Consider the following 6,000-nt stretch of genomic DNA (forward strand, 5'->3'; position numbering starts at 1 on the left):
GCATTACATCACATTCCCATTTGGTGTTGAAGCTATGGCTATAGTTAGTATAATTCTTCTCATACCTTAAAGTAACCACAATCAATTTCCAATTTTTCTACCAATCATTCCTTTCAAAAAAAAAATCTAAAAAATCAAAACAAATAAATAAAACTTTTTCATGATTTCTCAATCAAAGGTAGTTCATCTTCATGCATTTATACACATTTCACTTTGCATGCATATAAACACATCTTATTTTCTATTTTCCATCATGAAACTATACTAAGTATTTCAATGTATGTGAACACACTCTAATGACATATGGAAAACTAAATTACTTTGCTTTACGAAAAGAATATCAATTTGAGTATTTATCCTAATTTATGCATGGAAAATAAATAATACAAAAACAAAAATGGCCTTAATTTAAAAAATATGCTTGTTAAATTGTTTGATTTTTTAATTCATGAGAATGACTTAAATTTGTAATCTAATATTTCAATAAACCAATTATATTAAATGCTAAATAGGATTTTTAAATGAATTTCCATCAATGCTAAGTAGTAATAAGAAAATTCTAACTAAATTTTTTAGTTAAAATAATTTATAACTAATATTTTCTATTATACCTAATGAATTATAACTTTTAATCTAGCTTATTTATTTCATTTTTATCTCTATCATATTTTCTTAGAATTTTTAACTATATTTTGGTTATATTTTTAGCTTTTGAAGATGAAGATACTAAAAAATATATATAATATATATTTTTATTATTTCAAAAGGAGTTTCTATGACTAAAATTAAAAATAATATAATATTTAAATAAAATAAAAAATATTTTTAATGGAATATAATTTTTCAAAAAATTGGATACTATTTGAGTTATTTTTAAGAATAATCCAATTTTAAAATAAAGTATTATATCTCAATTATAATAATGGTTGAAAATTTGGCATCATCACTACTTAAGGGTCTAGCTACATCAATATGCTTTGCTAGGGGCCATCGTGGATGGGAAGGATGAAGAAAAAAAGGATTTTCATGGTAGGAAGACGATACACGAACTATGACTAACTCCTTCTTATAAAACTTCCTAACCTCTAACTCATAATTTTCATTCCCTCTCTCACTCTCACGGGTTGACTCGTCATCATTGTATGTTGAAAATGAGAATAGGGACCCTCCTTTAAATAGTTCTAAGGGGGGGAGGGGTATTTGTCTTTTAGTAAGGTTTTGGTAAGGGGGAACTATTTCTATTTTATTATCTAAGGGGTTTTTCTTGTTTTTTATAGGAAAAAAAGTTTACTTATTAATTCTTAAACTTATTTTTTCATTTTCTATAATGAAAAAAGAGGGGGGAAGGTTTGTCTTTTTTCTCTCTCTCTTTTTTTTTGGGGGGGGGCGGGGGGGGTTTTGGAGATGTCAACGTTGTTTGCATGGACATGTGGCAGCTACTACAAGGCGATTTCCTTTGTTCCCTAATAGCCTTCTTCTTAAGGCTTAAAGCTTTAGTGTATTTTTTTGTTTTCTAATTTTATATATGTATGTATGCATGTATGTATGCATGCATGCATGCATGTATGTATGTATGTATGTATGTATGTATGTATGTATGTATGGGAGCATGTGTTCTAGTTGATGGAGTGGATATTCATTCCACCCCGCTACTAGTTCTTTCATGCTCACTTCTACCAACTAGTACATGCACGTTGACCATATCAGCAACCTAGAGTATGAGATGTGGAGAATCCATTGGACTGAAAGGCTCAACATAGTTCAACTCTTTACCTTCTACCCAAGTCCTCCAAGCCTTGTAGAGTATCATGAGAGTGAGACTATGACTCGAGTGTAATGGGTGTATAGTAGGATTATCCAAGTCATTCGACCCAATGGAGTTGTATTTGCCCATAGATCGCGTGCTTCTGGTTATCACATGGAGGGATTTTCCAATCTCCTCGTAGAGTATCTAGCTTTAGATATCTTGAGTGAGCCACCCAAATATCAAACTATTTCCCTTCAAGGGTTTTAAAGTTAATCTTGTACATTGGCTAAGCCATTGTATATAAATAATGAAATAGTACAATTGGTTTCTTTCTTTACTTTGAGTTATTTTATCTCAAAAGAATATATATACATAGATTGTTTAAAATTTTGGAAAATTTTTGTGAAAATTTGGTAAAAACTTAAATAAGATTTGAATTGTTTTAAGGAGAATATGGCTTTTAAAAACTTTGTCAAGAAGTGAACTAGAGAGAGAGAAAGAGGAGAGAGAGGATTGCAGAAGAAGAGAAAGAAACAGAGTGATGAGGAGAGAGAAAGACAGGAAAGAGAAAGAAGTCATTGAAGCTGAGAGCAAGGTGAAGAGAAGAAGGACAGTAATGTATTCATGTGTCAAAAGATGAGAAAATTTACATGTCCTCTCCTTTTATACCAATGTCAATGTGACATGGCATCAATATTATTTACACACTAAATCCTTATTCTTCCCAACTTCTTACAATCCATCCCATCCCAAAGGTTTTTGCCCTCAAAAACAAACTTACAAAGACTGAAAAAGAATGGATAGAACAGAGTACTACTCTGTTTTTCAGCTTTGCAAATGGAAAAATGAATGAAAGATGATAGACATATGGACTGAAATGGAAGAATAAAAGTAGGCCTCAACTATATACATGATAAAAAATGCTTTAGAAGTATTGGAGCTCAAGTCTTCAACTTATGAGCTCAAAATGAAGTAGATAGCTTGCTATGCAAACACACCCTGCTAAACCAAATCTGCCATAACTTCTAGTAAAAGTGTCCAAATAAGGCGTGCCACATGTCAAAACATAGCTCATGAAGATTCCTTTGACCCTATGTAAGTGGCATGATTCTAAAAATTAGGCAAAATAAAAATTGTTCTAAAATAGCTTGCTGTCAAGTCCCTATCTACACCATAACTAGCTCCATAGTCAATAGGCTTTAGCCCCGCCAAAAACTCTTCATATCTTCAAAAACGTGTTTGTTGTTTGAGTTTGACTTAATGATCTTCAAAAACTCTTCATATCTTCCCCTCCTTGCTGATTTGATGGTTGAATACTTGCTGAAAACTTTAGATTAGAGTGGCCTTGGCTTGGTTTAAGTGGCAAGAGAGAGAAAATGAAGGAAAAATGAGCTTGAAGGTAAGTGGCTATGGTTGTCCTATCAAAACAGGGACAACAATTGGTAAATGAGCTCCCACGAGCTCCACAGGTCGAATTTGCTCAAACCCTTTGAGATGGAGGACCCTCACTAATGGTTCTAACTCCCCCTAAGAGAGTTTATACTTTTTTTTCCGGAGTTGAGAGATCTAAGCCTTCAAGGTGGTCACTATCAAAACTGCACCCAGATTTGGAAAAATGCAAATATCGGGCATTGTGTGCATCAATCTCATTGATTTTTATGCCAAGAAGTTGTGCCTTGACCTGAAGAACAAGTGTCAAGAAGAAATATCAAAGAGATACGGCCTGATTGATGAGATATGGCTGCTCCAACAGAGGTAGGTAGGTGATGTCCACATACGCAGTTATGGCAACGACTCTAAAAAGAGGCAATACTGAAGCTATAGTTTCCCAATCTCAATGATTGAGGTGCTAAGAAGGAGCTCTGGAAGTAGAAAAACATTCTCCAAAAGGAATTTTAGAGAGATTTGTCATGTGGAGAGAGATATGAAAGCTTCAAGTTGACAGGGTGCTGCTGGCTATGGCTGCCATGGAAGCTTCATTAAAGGTAGGAATGCAAATGAAGTTGGATATAGGGTCCAGTACTCAAACTAAGCTGAGCAGATATGGAAAGGAGCTGAGAAGAGTGAAATGAGAGTTGGGCCATGCTCAGCTGAGCTCTGATACCATGTTCAAAATTTGGATCTAGAGCATGGCTATGGCAACTTGTAAGCATAGACTAAACTCATGATGACATTGACTGAAGACCACAACTATTACACAAGTGAATTAGGTTCCAAGATGGAAGCTTGGACTCATAAACACAATCTTGTGGACTGACAAAGACAAGACACTTAACTGAAAGTACAAAGCATCAGGACATTGTATCGATTCTATATGAAAAGTGGTAGTCAAGTACAATGCTTTATAGTTGTTGAATGGCTACAGTTTTCCTCTCTGTGCATATGGGATTCAATCTGCCTGCATGTCCTAAGCCCAGAACTGCCTCATACAAAGCGGCTACAATAGGTGTGATTGCAAATATCTCAACATAATGGTACCATTTCTTTATTGCATGCAAGATAGCCAATATCTCTTGGTCATAAACATTCATGGCCATTTCTTTATTTGTAAGCTTACAGCTTTCAAAGGCAATCACACCATACTCATGTGCTCCAATGCCTCAATGGCCACTAGCATCACACTATGGTAAATTTCTTTGAAAAAACTGGGCATTAGAATAGAAGCGGAAGTAAGGAGTTTCTTTAATTGGTTGAATCTACTATTTGCAAGAGCATCCCAAAAGAAAGCTTCCTTCTTCAACCTATTAGTCAAAGGAGTTGCAATAGCCGCATAATGCTTGATGAATTGATGATACAATAAAGATAGACCAAGAAATCCTCTAAGAGAAGTGGTAGTAGTAGGTGTTGGCCAACCTTTAATACACTGCACCTTCTTGGGGTCAGCCTGTATCCCTTTTTCAGTGACAATATGTGGCAAGTATTCCACTTCAATGTGCATGAAAGAGCATTTTTTCTCCTTAGCAAAAATTCTATGATATCTCAATACATCAAAAACCTTCATCATGTGTGATAGGTGGTCCTGAAGGGTCTTAATGTAAATCATAATGTCATCAAAGAAGTCTAAGACAAACTAAAAGAGGAAAGGCTGCAAAATCTTGTTCATCAAACTTCGAAAGGTAGATTGGAGCATTTGTAAGCCCAAATGGCATCACTAGGAAATGATACAGCACTTGATCAATCCTAAAAGAAGTCTTGATCTCATCACCATCTCACATGCAGATCTAGTGATACCCTGAACTCAAATCAAACTTCGTAAAAAGAATCTAGTCCCCCTTAAGCTCATCAAGAAAATAATTAATCTTGGATATTGGATACCAATTTTTCACTGTGATCTTGTTAAGATCCCTATAGTCGATGCACATCCTGAAAGATCCATCTTTCTTTTTTACTAACAAGACTAGAGATGCATAGGGTGAAGAACTAGGTTCAATGAATCCCATCTCAAGAAGTTCCTTGATTTGCTTTTCTACTTCCTCTTGCTCACACTTGGACAATCTATAGGGTGGCTTATTGATTGGCTTTGAATTGGGCTCCAAATCAATAGGGTGATCTACTACTCTCTTCGAAGGCAATGAAGTAGGTACCTCAAACAAATCCCTATACTCCTCAAGAAGAACTTTCAAGACTTAATGACTTGTTGAATTTATGGGCTGATCTTTAATCTCTTTATTCAAATGCAAAACAAATATTTATGAATGCCTCTTGTACTCCCTTTTGCGTTGTTGAATGGTGATAAGCAGAAAATCTAATCTACTAGGGATTTCCTGTAAATGGATGAGCTATCCATCAAAGATAAACTCCATATACAACTGTGAGAAATCCATAGTAATTTTGCCTTATATCATCAACCAATTACAACCGAGTACAATATCTATAGGCCCCATTTCCAAGGTAATTAGGTTTACTTTTGCTTCAAACTTTTTAGCTAGTTGTAAAGAAATCTGTGGGCATATTTATGTGCTGATTTCTTCTTCACCATTGGTCACTTGAACTCTTATGGGTTGCTATAAGTCAGTGAGAAGACAATTCAGTTTGTTCATAATGGACTTATTCACAAAACTATGTGTACTGTCGCTATCTATCAAAATGAACACATCCTTCCCATGAATGTTACCCTTCATACATAGTGTATTAGGGCTCTTAGAACCTGCCCAAGCATCCATGGAAATGGAACAACTAGTGGCAGCAAGTGGCTCATGATAAGTCCCACTTGGGTCAAAAGGAACACTCCCAGTTGGATCAAAAGGAAAAGA

The sequence above is a fragment of the Lygodium microphyllum genome, chromosome 24, assembly GCF_053477565.2.
Source record: "Lygodium microphyllum isolate KBCC chromosome 24, Lygodium_microphyllum_v1.1.10, whole genome shotgun sequence".
In the NCBI taxonomy this organism is placed as follows: Eukaryota; Viridiplantae; Streptophyta; class Polypodiopsida; order Schizaeales; family Lygodiaceae; genus Lygodium; species Lygodium microphyllum.